Source organism: Apteryx mantelli, chromosome 1, assembly GCF_036417845.1.
Source record: "Apteryx mantelli isolate bAptMan1 chromosome 1, bAptMan1.hap1, whole genome shotgun sequence".
Lineage (NCBI taxonomy): Eukaryota > Metazoa > Chordata > Aves > Apterygiformes > Apterygidae > Apteryx > Apteryx mantelli.
In genome coordinates, this window is record NC_089978.1 from 218,729,658 (window position 1) to 218,745,632 (window position 15,975).

Sequence of the window (15,975 nt, forward strand, 5' to 3'; positions counted from 1 at the left end):
ATAGAGCAAACAGTCTAGGATGACAAGAATGGGGAAAAAAATAAAGACAAATTAAAAAAAAAAAATCAGTATTATGAGCATAGACTAAAGTAAGTTTTACTTGCTGACCTAACTGAAGAGGTAGCAAACAATAAGTCTCCTAGTCATAAAAGGATCAGAGGACACAAACATGAGGAAAAGAGCTGCCTAACATAGGAACCGTTATTATCACAAAAACAACTGGATATGAAATGGCCCTCAAAATGTTTAGTGTGGCAATTAGAAGAAAGATTCTAACCATCAGAGTATCCAGGGTTTGAAAGTTTTCCAACTGTAATAATGGAAGTAAAAAACTATTTTTAAGATAGTTTGATTAGTTTAAAATACAAATTATACAGCAATTATACAATCTCAGGCTTCCTATAATAGCAAGGGGCAAAACTGAGAAATGTAGGCAGACATTTCTAGTTTTATGTATTGTAGGATTACTGGAAATTTTAAGTAACATCAGAAACTCCATCAGCAGTAAATATCTGAGCCAGGAATTCCAGATGAGAAAAAGTTACCCTCAAATACTAAAGAAATAATAAAAGGATAATTCACCCAATTAGAAGTTCTGCAATCTAAAATGATCCCTTCAGCAATGCAAGAAAAATGGACAAAACTGCAGCATGATCCTTTATCGGAAAACATCAGTTACATCTTCTCCTGAACAGAAACAGATTTTAAAAAAAGAACAAAACAAACAAAAAACACAGAGAAAAATGTATTTAATAACATATAAAGAAAGGAAAACAATCACTACCTATTAATGGAATACCACAATGAAAACGAGCACAAGCGGGCAACGTTTCTTCAGCGATAAAGTGTTTACTCTTCAACACTACATGCAATTTGAAATATCAGTAATATCACCTGCTACGTTAGTCATCCACTCACTATTTAATCAATACAAGTGCACACCACTACTAGATTAATTAGAGCACATCTAGCAGCTAACCCCACAACACATTATGAGCAACACTTCAACAGCTAAAATAAGTTTAGGATTCACACATGCAGTAGACAAACATAACCTCGCTGAAGTCCTAATTTAGACTAATTCGGAAGTAATAACCAGACTGGAAATTTTAAGGGCATATAGCCTAAGAGGTTTTATTCGGAAAATGGCAATTCTGGAGGAGTTTCTACATTGGTAGTAAGTCAATCATGAATGCACCAAACCATGATAATTCAAGGGCAGAAGGAATTCTTTAACAGAAAATAACCACAGTCACAAATGCATAGCAATGAGTCATTTAAAAAGAAAAACAAAATATTTCCAGTATGAGAGCCAAATGACTGCTGGACCACATCAGTTTATGGTAAAACACAAGAACAGATTTTTAAACATTTGAAGATAAGCTCTTCAAAAGCCAACATTATCCTGGGCCAACACATTAATCTAGTGGTAGCACACTGAGGCATCTTACCGTGAAACTTCAATTTAAGATTCCTCCTTTATTTCCAAACTAACTGCTGCACCACAACTTCAAACACTTGACATCTCTGAAGTTAATTCCCCCATCAATTCAATGGCTCTTTCAATTACACTCTCAAGAGGCATATTGCCTCCTCTACTTTAACCTAGACTGTCAGTTCAAATACCAGCACATGAAAGGAAAGGCAGTAAGCAAATAAACAGATACCATGGCCAAACACGGGGATTATGGAAGATCTGAGCCAAACTGAATGTTTAAGAATATGGGCTAGCATACGTGAGAGGTTCAGATATTGTTATCTTCTCATATAGCTGACTAAACGGATGGGACACTTTCGTATGTAGATACACTGCTCTTCTCCCCAAGAAAGAAGTGGGTCATATAATCAACAGTTTATAAAATTCAAGTTATAAGCCTCCTAATCTAGCAGAGCTGTATAATATGTACTAGGCACGCAAATTACTAATAACCAGATGAGATATACAGAAGTTTGGCAAATTGTTCAAATTTGATTTTTGTGTATAAATTAAACATTTTTGCCTAATTTTTCACATTAGACTTTGCTAAGAGAGTGCCTCACCTATTCTGATCTCCCTGTGTTAGTCCTCTCTCTTCTTCAGGGTCTCAAATTTTCAGTCTTATCTAGGCTAGGCTTCTGTGCTTCTGCCTTTTCAGACCTCTTTCAGGAATTGCTGCCTACAGCCAACACTCGCTGCCTCCACTGCTGTGCCTTCCTTTTTGGCAATTCCCCTTTTCCCACACACATGCACATATACCAGATAGACCATGTCAGCTGTGGCTGTATTGGGACACCTCAAGATAGTCCAAGCTAACCCCTTCCCCTGAAGGGCTGGAGCATTCTAGCCCCGGTTGCTGAGATTGTTAGAAGGCTCCTTCTAGGCATTCCCAACCTCTGTTATTTACAATGCTTAGAGGAGAGGAAGAGCTTAATGCCAGAACTGCAAATACAAGAAACTTGAATCCTGAACTACCAGCAAAGCTTAACATAACGTAATACTTAAATATGCTCTTATAAACCACAGGAGGGAGTCAGCAGTAGATGGTACTATTAATATAAATTTTATTTAACAGAACCCTTGAGAGACAAAATGTAAAAGCAAAGGGGTCAGCCGAGTAACCATTAGCTGAAAAAAAAAAACCACGTCTTTATAACCTTCACCCTTTCTAAACTAAGATAATGCTAGCAGGGAAAATTATTTTCTGAAGTCAATTCTGCAAGGAGATGCTACTACAAAGCCCATCTGAAAAGCAAGTATCCTGAGAAGCTCCATCCAACTATGGTATGCAGTGCAGATGCCTGGGAAAAAAATATATTTTACAGTCACAGGACAGAATGCAGTCATTTAGCTAGAGACCCTGCTCTACAGAAAAAAGATATGACTATCTCATTCCTCACTCAAGAAATCTTTAAATTATGAACCACACACCTGCAATCTGCAGCAGGATTTTCTTAAAAATAACTAAGAAATTAGAACCGTTTTCATATTCATCTCCATGTTTCAAATGCCTAGCGGCAGTGAGGGGCACAAAGAAAAGAAAACACGTGTTATGATCAAAGGCTAGTCTTCCAACCTGACTGGCTGAACTTTACCAAACTGTACTAGCAAAACAGGATACCACGTAAGGCCCACCATTCACGTCAAGAATGAAATAGATTAAGAGGACCTACTGCCACCCTTCCTTGCCAGATCATCTACTTTCTTCTAGATTCTTTATTTAAATTTCCAGAACCCACCAAACCACAAAGACAACCTGGCATTCAACCTAACTATCTCCTTTTGCTGCAGAAGAGTCAGAAAACCAAATGAAAATAGAAGAATCATGCCACCTACAGGAAGAGGATGGATTCATTCACACCAATTTTTGTTACCTGCAAGGCAGCAAAAGGAAGATGGACCTAGTATGTTCACTGATGGGAGGCACAGACATAAGATAACATTTCAAAAAATGGGATGCATGAAGCAAAAATCCTGAAGAGGAATCACTGCAACCTCTTTCAAAAACTCTATGCAGTTCTGCCCACATTATAAGAATGAACAATAAATTGTTACCAACATCGGTTAAGGTCTTTGTGAAGATTTACTGACCAAATACAAAAATGAAAAAAAAAAAAAAAACAAGAACAACAACAAACAAACATGATTTACCCAGAATAAACTTTGCAGGCCAGAAGAGAAACCAATTTATATGGCAACATTAGAAATATGCAATAATTAATGCTGACACAGATGGCAAATAGACTGCATCTGAAAGTCTCAGGGCTGACTTCCAATTTGAACCTAGCTAGGAAGATTTTTATAAAGTAGCAGAGTAGGAAAAACAAAAATATTACGATCCTTGCCTATTATAAATTTTTATGCACATCACAAATCTGTTCTTCAAAGTATATCTCATACTTCAGGTAAATGCAACTTTTACATAACCGATCTCATAAGAAACTGCCAGGAGACACATCACTAATCTACCAGTCAACAGCATCTTGAACAGAATTAAACCTGTCCATGATAGAGTATTTGGTAATTTCAAAGGAAAATATGGATGAAAGCGATAAGCATAACCAGGTATATTCTACAGACGCTATCGCTAGGATGACATTAGACATGACAAACAATATTTACAATATTACCTGATCCTGCAACTATGAGAATAATCTTACATAAACCTTCTCAAAAGTAACTTCAGCCATTGGAACACAAGGTTTGCTGTACAGGAAAAGACTAAAAGAGCTTGTTTCTTAAACCAGTGGTCTTTAAACTAGAGAGGCGATATACCCTGAAGAGGAGAGAAGGGCATGAAACGAACTGCTGAATTAGATCAAAATAAGGGCTAAGAATGAATGCAACTGCTATCTACAGATGCAGTAGATGCTCATCAGTAAGGAGATAAAGGGGCATTTACGCTAAAGGACAATATTTGTATAAGAAAAAACATATATAAGAAGAGTGAACACATTTAGGCTAGAATTTAGACTTAGGCTTCGAAAATTTAAAAAAAAAAAAAAAACAAAAACACAGACTGTGGAACTGCCTTTTGAGAGGACCAACGAGGGTTTCAATTTGGAGTCTGAAAAAAAATAAAAATAAGAGACACACTATTGTAAGAATTGTATCATACATTTGCTTGCAACAGTGGAGAACTAGATGCTGTGATCTAGGCTATCCTGACGATCTTTTTTTATGCTTTTATAATTGAAAGAGTACTCTAAAAAATAATTCTGTCCCACCATAACGCTAAGGACCAGATTAATCTGTTTAGCATCTCTACTAGCATTTTTTCCTGTATTATGCAATTTTGGTCTCCCATACAAATTATCACCCCTTATAGGTGACATTCATTGGTCACCAAAGTAATACTGGTTTTTGAGTAATCAACCTTTATTCCATGAATGTATTTCAATTAACAATTCATGCTTACTTCTCCCCGGTCACTATTTCTGATTTTTTTTCCTCCAAAATTCAGAAAAGACTTACCTACGAATGTCAGTAACTCCATTAACAAGAAGCACTGGGAGAACAGAGGTTCTCACTGAAAAAGTATAAGCTGAGTTCTGTCCTTTTAAGTCCCTTTAATCTCAGCTCCAGCAACATATGAAGACTGCTGTTTAGCTTTTTGGAAGGGGGGGGAGGAAAGAGCAGACATCCTATACCACAAAAAAGAAAAAAACAACAACAAAAAAACAACCAACAACACACACACACACACACACACACACACCCCTCTGTGCTATGTTCCAGGTCATCAAATAGCAGATCCATTCTGTGTCAGTGAAGCCACATATATAAAGTGAGTCAAATATCATTACTGTTGCATATTGTATGAACACTATTCAAATTTAAGTGTTTTTTGTATTCAAAATACTGATTTCTAGGCCAACCTTGTTTTACAGGTATCTCGGGATCATCAAAGACTGACAGCGCTAACAATTCAAAGACTAAACCTGAGATACTTTCTTTGTTATGGGAAGAGGACACAGTTTTCTATTTAAGCTATCAGAGTATAGTTGTGGTTCCTAGCTCCTGGTTTTGGAGAACTAGCAGGTCCCATGATGCTGGATCCACCTTTTGGATTGTTTATACAGATACCTGTAGGCTTCGCTGAACAGATGAGCATAGACAAAGACGGATACAAAAAAGAAGGAATTAGGCTGGCTGTCTCTAATAGAGACCACTGTTAAAACTGTAGAAGAAAGAGGTTTTCTTTGAACTTGAACTGTCAAAGGAGCCGGAATGACAAGCGAGGAAATACAATAATATGGAGAAGGGAATTCCATCAAACAGCCCACACAGCAATCTCAAGTAGTTTTGTTCAGGCCCACAACACAGTATTGTACTTTTGATTTCATCCGGCAGAGGGCAGTAACAGTCACACATCAACGTGCTATGCTAAACGCTTCTTTGGAGCGAGTGTAATATTTGATGTAATTCATAACATCATTGACACTTCCTTAAAACACAAACAAAATTTAATATTGCAGGATTTTAACGTTTCTGTTCCATTTGGACTTTCTTCTGCTCACCTATATATGTCTCTGTATACATGTCTTACCAAGAAAAAACATCTGTTGCTTTTCACAGATTTGGAATCCTGCTCAGTATCACTACAATATACATAATGCTGATTGCTCCAGGAGCCTGGGGCACAGCCATAAAGTTAACATCACAGAAACTAGAATATAAAGATCTCTCAAAAATACAGACGATAATCTGTTAATCTCTGCTGCATATCAGTGTAATATCTAAAGAAATGTAAATAAAAACACCAAATTGCAAAGCTCGGTGATGCAGCCACCACTTCCTGTGAAAAGCCTAACAAAATGGTGTTTTCTGTTTACAAACACTTCTAGATAATAGCTAGAAATCCCTTTCTTCCCCTCCTGCTCAAAGCAAACACCATGGCTGTATAGATCATCTCATCCTCAGGAGACTTCACAGCTGCTTATACTAGTTGGGTACAGAGGAATCTCCCAAGTTCCAATAATCAAACACAAAGATACGTTCAGCTTCAAAGACAGCTCTTCTGGACGACCTATAACCAGCCAACCAATGTTTAGCCACAACAAAACACCTTACTCTACTGATATAAGTGATAACCAAACAAACCAAAAGATATAAATGATAGCAAAAAAAAAATTTTTGTTTTTTCCTCCTAAGGATAAAATTTGAATGTAATTTTTGTTCTACTATGTCCTCTGCACACCGTAGTTTCTTAAACTGGTATCTGCCTTCCGTTTCACAACTCTATTTGTAGAGTTTGTTACAGTGACTACCACAGATACATTAGAAGTAGGTAATTTGAATGTAATATAGATATTATTCCAATTAGTACATTCTCCATGTATTTCATGTTACTATATAAACAAAAGACTGTTTTTTCTTTTCTCAAAACATATATACTACCAAAATTATACCTGACTATAACTCGGACGAAGAAAAACATATCCTGAATCTGGGCTGGTTCTTCAGAGAGATCCAAATTCACTCTGCCTGTACTGGGAGCTGATGAGAAGTTCTGTGGACAGTGCTCAATCCAAGCTAACAAGCACTACAAAAAAAATATGAATTAATTCAGGCTCAACACTGAATTACTGCATTCATCTCTCTTCATTTTGGCTTAGTGTATAGGCAAAATAAGCATGTTCCTGTATGTAAAGTACCCACAGGAGGGGGGCAGAAATACCTAAGTTTTGTAATAACTGAGCATGATACTTACCAAGTTTCCCTCTCCCCACTTTGTTCACTCCACCTTCTGACCTAGGCAGCTAACTACTGTTTTTGACAATTTACCAGACAGTAACAATGTGATGTGAGCATGTCATGGTTTTGGTAGCAAGAGAGTAAGATTTTGAAATACAGGACAAAAATATTATGACTGCTTCAGCATCTTCATATTCAGCAGCTCTGCTTACCTCTGCCTAACGGCACAATTTATGTTCTTCACTAAGACTTATTGCTTAACTAAGACTTATGTTCAGAGTAGTGTTTGTAAAATCTTGGTTTATAAATGATGTTACAAATGCCCTTTAAACCATTTATTTGTTTCTCATTTTCTTTTGTTTATGCTTTAGTAACAAACTTCTAGTCTAGCAAGAATAAAACGTCTCAGCATCAGCAGTGCCCCATTAATGCTCCATAATATAATAACAACAACAACAAAAAAATCTGAAACAGAAGTACACTGGAATTCAAATTGCTGTGAAGCTCAGTTCAAGAGAAATACTACTTCCCCTCATTCTCACACAAAAACTTTCCATATATTCAGACTATGCTGTTCGTAAAATAAGCTGTTGTCAATAGAAAAACTTCTATGTCGATATTGATCAAAACTATTTATAGCAAGCATGTATGAGAATTATCACATTCTGATAGTCCTGCCAAATACCTCACTTCATATAAGAAACTTCCAAGACATTTCCAACTTGACTGTTTTACTACTACTATTAGTTTAATTATATAGACGTGAGTCCTTCAGAGACCTCCGAACTTATGTCAGTAGAGAAGCTCATTTACTGGGGACATTTAAAACATTCATTCTAGAGATCAAGGCAGTTCACGAATATTCGTGATTAGGACCCTCTGTAAGTGTTAAGTGTGGAGGATGAAATGTCTGACCTTGACAACGGTAAAACTCAAAACAGAACACAACTCCAATTTCCAGTCTAGCTTTTAGACAACAATACTGCTTCTGCTGGCTGAGGCATAACATCCTGAATGAAAAAAAAAATGGTGGATTTTACACTGGATTTTCGCAAAACTCAAAGCCAAAAGAAAAATCCCATCTACACTTAAATTCATAGTGAACAGTTGCAAATCCATTATTTCTAGCTCCGATCGCTCAAAAAGTTGCGAGTCGGGACCCAAAATTATTATCAAATTGACCTGGAAGAACTCTTGGAGCAACGTTTTTTTAGGTTGTATTTAGGGGGTTCATGTTTCTACGCACCTCTTGCACTTTAATATGTTACAGTATTTTTGAACTGAGATGCTGATATTACCACATAATTTAAGGAGCAAGACTTACAGAAAAAAATACCCTAGAAGTATTGAACGATTAACTACGGTTGGTCGTAGTATAAACGTGGCAGCACAAAAAACATGACTTCATGTTTTTATTGTTAAATATCAAATAAATGTAGTAAACAGTAATAGAAAAAAAAAAATCTAACATGGATTACTGAGATCCTTTCAATTTTAACTATCAGTTACTAGTAGCATAAAAATCAAACACATTTTTAAAATAAGTTCACAATTTCCCTTTTTGTTAAAACAAAACAAAAAGGTTTCACTACTTCCTATTGCAAAACCAGTATGAACTGCAGTTTAGCTATTTCCTTTTCAGTCACTTTTTAAAGCACTTACGAACTGCAAAAAAGTGACCTTTTTACCACCGAAATTTGGCAAGACATTAGAACTCAATGTGAAACTCAGAGTACCTCTTATATAAGAGATAAATCAGTATTGTTTACATGGAAAGGGAAAAAAACTGGCACAATACCTATTTTTTATAGTCCTTTCTTCATATATATTGCATTCATCACCAAAACAGCTCTGTAGAACACAGCGTACAGCACACATTGTGCCTTGTCATGAACTGACAGCAACTGAAGTGAAGGTGAACTAAGTTACAAAATGAAATATTTTTCCTCTAGCCATCCGCCTGATAAACGATCTTAGTTATATTAAAGAGTAACGGGATATGGGATCCAAAGGGCTCATTTTACATTAACTGCATTTCACCAACAAAAATAGAGAAAGCAATTTCCTGCTGCATCAATTCCACTAGCAATTCCACATACACTCGAGAAATCAGAGACAGTGGCACGCTCTGTTACTGTGCACCTTCCACTGTTCTCAAATCTGTACAAACCAATTGCTCCCTATTAATTTCCTATTTTAATGTAGATTGGTTTTGTTCTCTTCCAAAATGCAAAGATAAGTAGTTGTACCTGTACAAAGCAAATCAATACTCCTAAGGGAATACACATATTTTAAACATATTTCTGCAATAATAGCATTTCAAATGATGCTTGTAACCTGCACAAAGTATCAGCTCTCCACAGCACATGCTAAGTACAGCTGATCACCACCCCAGTCCTTCAATTGTCTCATCGGTCCTCACTCATTTCAGCACAATCACCCTCCTTGCTATTTTAAGACCAGATTTCCTCCTCATTTATACCAATTAGGATCTGGAAATTCTGTTTCAGATGCAAAATATTTTATGTATAATGTTATGACAGAACGGACACGAAAGCATGCAAAGCACCATAAACCATCCCTGATCCATTTACGTAACTAGACCAGCATGTACTATCCACCTTATCTTTCCATCCTCCTTTTCATATCCTGTATTTACAGGGCATTAGAATCATACTACTGCCAACAAGAGACTCTTTTCTAGTGTAACTCTGAAGCGGTTTTAAATATTTGTGCATGATCCTGACCATTAGTTATAAAACCATCTCTCCTCTTCCTAAACCATTCTTGCTCATTTGCTCTTATTTAGCTCTTTAAGGCTATTTACAAAATCATAATATTATTGCTGGTTATATAATTCTTACTACTGTATTAGACTATAATTTTTCAAACTGTACTACTCTTCAAACTTACACTGCAAAATACCCAGATACAGTTTGCATTTGCACCTCTCCTCCACTTACTCTAACCCCAAAGTAGCTTAATGATCCAGAACAGTGATTTTCACTTTCTTCCAACTTGCCAAGCCCTAAACTTTTTGAAGGTGCAGATATCTGTATAATGAGTATCAGCTTGCAGACAACAGGAGTCCTTTCCTTATTTGCTTTCTGTCGACCACTTTTAAGTTGTTTTCAGAAGGCTGGGTCCACTGACTGCAAGTTGAAAGCCACTGGTCTAGAACCAAAAGTATCCTCTTACTGTTTGTTGTGCTATCTGAGAAGCTGCATTAAAATGGAATTATCTTCCTCAGCTCCAGAGTGACTAGTCGTTCTCCATATAGGCTATTAACAGTCTTTATTCCAGAGATTTCCATAAAATTCTATTTCCAGAAAAAAGAATTGTTAGAAACAAAAGTACATCATTTAAGATATCTTGCTTTGCCACAGATCCAGAGGAAGAATGAGTCCTTCGTGCTAAAGACTGCCCAACCCACCTATAAATAGGCACTAGGCTTCAGACTCTGGAGACTGATAGCCAAATGCGATCCTCGCGGCGTTCCCTTGTCTTACTTACGGAAAGTGGCACGGCTTAACAATACCGGCCTAAGCAAATACATAACTAATGTTGTGACTTACGCAGGAGAGCGCAGAGGGAGAGAGATTCGCTAGCCGTGAGCTGTGGTCTCTTCTGGAGAGAAAAATTTCCGTATTTGTAGGTTAGAAATAGCCACAGGCTGGGCTTCGTCACGGCAAGGCCGTGGGGCCCGCCAGCGGGGATAAATCCTTTCGGGAGGTTCAACGGGGCAGGGGCTGGATGACCGTTTACCCCAGGGCCAGCAGCAGAAGGCTCCCACCTGCCTCCCCTCAGGCAGAGGGATTAAGCAGGCACGGGGATCCGCAGCCAGCACCTGATCCCCGCCGGACACCCCCCTGTCCGGCCCTTCCCCCCCTTGCTAGGGATGCGGGGGAGGGAAGCGCCCTCCGCGCAGCCCCGGGGACGCTGCAGCCCCGCGGGCGGGCGGCGACGGTTGGGGGCGGCGGGGTGACGGTTGGGGGCGGCGCGAGGCCGGGCCGCGTGACCCGCTGAGCCGGCGGCACGTGGCCCCGACCATAACAAACAGGCGGGTGGGCGGGGAGCGGGCCGCCGCTCGCGCCCTGCCAAGGAGGTGCGGGGGGGGGGGGGAAGGGGGGGAAGCGGGGGGGGGGGGCAGCCGCCAGCGGCGCGGCGATTGGCCGCGGCGCGCAGCGGGGCGTGGCCGCCGGGCCCGGCGCCTTGGTGCAGTGCTGAGGAGGCGCCAGGCGGGGGCTGCTGCTGCCGCCGCTGCTGCTGCTGCGCGTCGAGGGGTCGCGCGCGCTTCCCGCCCTCGGCGACGCCGGCCGCCCGCCCGCCCCGCCGGGGACCCTCTCGCACACGGCTTCCCTCGCCCTGCGGCTCCCCCCCTCCTCTGCGCGGCGCAGCCCCTCCGCCACGCTCCAGCCTCGCACCCCCCCGCAGCGGTGCCCCCCTCCCCCCCCACACACACGCAAACGCACATTCCCCGTCAGCGCCATGCCCTCCGCCCACGCGCGCCCCTCGCACGCCCCGCTCCCCGCGGCCCGGCTGGCGGTGCCCCCACGGGGCAGCCCCCCTCCGAGCCCGCTCCCGCGCTGCCGGGGCGGCCCTGGGCCCCCGCTGCCTCATATCCCGGTGTGGTGATTGCGACGCAACACCAACCCCCCCCCCCCAAAAAAAAACCCACACACCCAACGGGCCACCTGCCCTCCCGCAGCGGCCCCGAGCTGCGCCACGCAGCGAAACCCACCGCGGCGCCCGCCAGACTCGCCGTCCCCTCGCGGCGCGGCCGCCCCCCCGGCACCCGCTGCTCACCGCGGCCTCCCCTGCGGGCGCCCCAGCGACGCAACCTTCCCCCTCGCCAACCATCGCGGCCAACGTCCCCCCCCCCCCGCTGTTCCCAACCCGCCCGACGCTCTCCTCACCCCTGAGCTCCTTCCCCTGGACGGACCACACGCACGGCCCTCCCACGCATGCGTCTCCCACCCCAAAATCTGCCTCCACCCCTCCCCCTCCCCACACACACAGCCCCGAAGCCGTCGCGACACCCACCCGCCGCCGTCGCGCCCTGCCCCACAGCCACGCCGCGACCCACCTGCCGGGCGACGGCGAGGCCGGGAGCAGCGCTTCCCCCCGCCCCTTCTCCTCCTCCTCCTCCTCCTCGCACCCCCCAAAACACCACCGCGCCCCCTCCGCGGGGCCTCGCGGCCAGGGCCCCACCTCGCCCCCCTCACCCACCTGTGGGGCGGCTGGCAGCGCCGCGGGCCTCCCGCCCCGCTGCCCAGGGCCGTCGCGCGGCGCCGGCAGGGAGAAGATCTGCGTCAATTAATTAGTGAATGCTTGCACAGGGCTCGGGGAAGTGCTAAATATACTCGCTGCCAGCTAAACTGCCTGTGTCACAAACCTAGCGCTGGCAAAGCAGAGGCGCTTCCCTCCCCCCCCCCCCAAACCTCTCCCCCCCCCCATGCAGCCACGGCCACATTTTTGTTTTTCCATACGCACTTCAAAATAAATAAAAACCTTCCCTCAAACCCAACTCAAGGCTTTCCCCCCCGAGAAAAAAAAAGCAAAACAAAAGCGACGCCGGCGCCCTCGCCCCACACACGCCCACACCCCTGGCAGCAGCCCGCTTCGAGCCTGGGTTATCCTGATGTTTTGGGGACTCTTGGGTGGTTTTTTTTTTTTTCCCCTCTGTTTTTTTTTTTCTTTTTTGCGCTCAATTCAGGATATCCTTGCGGCGACGAAAAACAACACATAAACTCCCCCTCGGTCCCCCCACGCGGACGCGGGGTCCCTCGGCTCCCGCCCGGGCACCTCCTGCCCCCCATCGCCCGCCCGCCCGCCCGCGGGTCGCCGCGGTAGCGGCCGCGCTCGCCCGCGCACCTGCCGCTCGCACTTGCCACTTCCTAAAGCCTCTGCTTGGGAGTGGGGGGGGGACAACGACCCCCCCACACACACACACACACCAAAAAGAAGGAGGGGGACACACCAACTGCTGGTTTTGCAGCCCTTCCGCAGGGCGCTTTGGGGCGAGCAGGCTGGGGGGGGGGGGGGGCAGCGCGCTGGGTGCGCAGCTGCGTAGCATGTTTTTGGGGGGGGGGGAGGAAACAGGGGCAGCGCGGCGGCAGCCAGGTGTGTGGGGCGGGGGGGGGGGGTGCCGCCGGTTTGGAGTGTGATGGAGGCTGGGGGGGGGAGTTAATGGCACCCCCCCCCGGCGGCGTCGCGGAGCGGGGGGGGGGAAGCGGCGGGGCCCGTCGCGGCGGAGGGGCAGCGCCGTGGGGCACGAGGGGACCGTGTCTATGGGGCGGCGGGTGGGGGGGGGGGGCTGCCGGCACGGTGCGCGCCTCCCTGCCCCCCCCCCGCCCGCCTCCTCCTCCCCCCCCTTCCCCCCCCCCCCCCCGCCGCTTGTGTTTACCTCAAGTTTGAATTTTATCTGCGCAACATGAGCTGGAATGCGGACGTGGAGGCAGGAGGCGCGCACGCCGGCCGCCCCGCGGGGCCACGCGGCGCCCCACGCGCGCCCCACACCGCCGACCCCCCCCACCCCCCCACACACACAACATGGCGCAACCGCCCCCCCTCACACACCCCAAAACGCCGCCGCCCCAAGAGACGGGGGGGGGGGGAGCGACACCCCTTAAATCACTCACCTCCCCGGCGAGCCTCTGCGGGCAGGGCGGCGAGGGAGGAGGAGGAGGAAGGAGGAGGAGGAGGAAGGAGGGGGGGGACCCACATCGGCCCCCATCGCTGCTGCCGCCGCGCTGCCTCCGCGCTGCCCCGCGGGGCAGGTGCCGGCGCGCTGCGAGCGCGGCCGGGCCGAGCAGGGAGGGAGGGAGGGAGAGAGGGAGAGGGAGGGAGAGAGGGAGAGGGAGGGAGGGAGAGGGAGGGAAGGGGGGGGGGGGTGTCGGCGGCGGCGCCGCGCTCCCGCCGCCCCGGGCTCCCCTCAATGCCTCCCTCCCCACAATGTTGTTTCATTATATCATGTCCATCATGTGACACCCGCAGGCCTCTCTATGGAAACTTAAAGGGGACTTTTCACGTGACGCCGCCGCCGCCGCCGCCGCCGCGGGACCCGCGGCACCCCCGGCCCCGCGCCGCCCCCGCACCCCCCCCCCGTCCCTCCCTCCCTCCCTCCGCGCCGCCGCTTGCCCAACAGCGGCCGCTTTCCTAATCCCTCCCCGGCTTTTGCAAGTCAAAACAACTCGCTGCGCTCGCTTTTTATCATTATTATTATTTTTATTATTTTTTTTTTGCCCCCCCCCCCTCGCTCGTTGCATCGCGCTCCCTAAAGGGGGCAATCGTCGCCCTCCCTCCTCCCCCCCCCCCCGGGAGGCACCTTTGCGGGGCAGGGACGGGGCGGCCGCGGGATGCTCTGCGGCTCCGCCGGCTCCCCCGGTGCTGAAGCGGCAAAAACTTGCTTGCGGCAGGAAGGCTGAGCGGAGGGAAAAGATGCGAGCGACGCCGCTGCGGCTGCGTGCGCCCAGCTGGGTCGTAGACACGGCTTTGGAACTGCAGCTCAACCAGATGCTTAAAAAACAACAACAAAAAAAAAACAACAAAAAACTATCCACCCATCTAACCTGTAGTAACATCAATTTTCTGAACCAGGTTGCGATACGCTCGAAGGATGCTCGGAGAAACGCAGCTTTCCGGCGAGGCGCACTTGGTGCCGTAATAACACCGGCCGCCTATGCGATCGGACACGCCGTGCCCAAAAGGAAGGGGGAGAGGGGACGTGTCACCTGCCCGGCGCCGGTGGTCGCGCGGATGCCGGTGGCCCCCACCGAGGGCCGGACGGAGCAAGGCCGGCGCGCAGGCCCGGCGTGCGAGGGAGCATTTCGGAGGCTGCTGTTCTGACTTCGGTGCTGAACTACTTCCCAGCTCTGCTTCTGCCCCAAGGATTTGGATGGTGTCCGGCAAGTCCCGCTTGCCCCACGTTCCCACCTGCAAACCTTCTCCTGCTGGTGGGGCGCGGAGGCTCTCTTGGGAGCGGCGCTTTGCCCGGGAAAAGTGGGGCATGGTTCCCACAGCAGCTCCCCAAATCCTCTCCCCAAATCAGCAAAATTACGCTGGTATTCGCAGTCAAGTGCAAGGTTCAAGGGGCCAGCTGAGAGGATATGTATTTGCTGTTAAAAACTGGGGGAGGAAAGGCTGTCCCATTCCTTCCTTATGGTTTCCTCCGAAGACTGCAGCCCCTTGACAGCCCTAAGTATGAACCACAGATACAAGAACCTCTAGGTCTGGGATTTTATTTATTCAGTATCTCGTAAAGTTCTCTGTGTCGAAAGGAGTCATATAAATAAGCTCTTTCACATCTGCGTAATTGATACCGCAATTAACTGATGTACGTTATCCTCGCTGTCAGCCGTGGGATGGGAGCAGAGCGGCTCAGCTGGGCAGCGTAGGCCCTATCCTGGCAATGATCGTAAGCAGTCTCCATGCCGTTTCCCACCTGTATTTTTGGAGTAAAAATCTCTACGCTGTGTCCCGTTAAATTCTGAGTGACCATTCGGTGAGCATATATGCGTATATAAGTATTTCAGATACTGTTCTTAATTTTTTTCAGTACCGAAACAGGATTTTTGTAGAAGCTCTTAATGACGTTAACTAAAAAGAGTTAACAGAGTGAGGGACACGGCTCATCGCCCTTTCCTTCCTTCTTCTCTAGAGGGCTCAGATTCTTCCCTCTATCCACCCTACACTTCATGATTGCTTATCTGTCCTCTCCCATCCAATCTGGGGGATTTTCTACCTCTCTTTTTCCTCCTGCTATTGTATCCAGGCTGTCCTACCGCCGTGAATTCTAGCTC

The 15,975-nt window shown here is 46.4% G+C and overlaps 1 long non-coding RNA gene across 2 annotated transcripts in view; it reads right to left on the reverse strand.

Annotated features, from left to right (window-relative positions):
* LOC136991170 (uncharacterized) overlaps window positions 1-12,480 on the reverse strand; it is a 63,219-nt gene extending 50,739 nt beyond the window's left edge. Inside the window, exons 1-3 of one of the 2 annotated variants that reach the window (XR_010883220.1) lie at window positions 12,404-12,480; window positions 10,750-10,801; window positions 6,889-7,022 (exon numbers count right to left, since the gene is read on the reverse strand). This is a non-coding gene — a long non-coding RNA (uncharacterized lncRNA). Of the gene's footprint in view, window positions 1-6,888; window positions 7,023-10,749; window positions 10,884-12,403 lie in introns of those variants that run through there. The other variant, XR_010883219.1, reaches the window with a different exon arrangement.
* Between the last annotated feature and the right edge of the window lie 3,495 nt (window positions 12,481-15,975).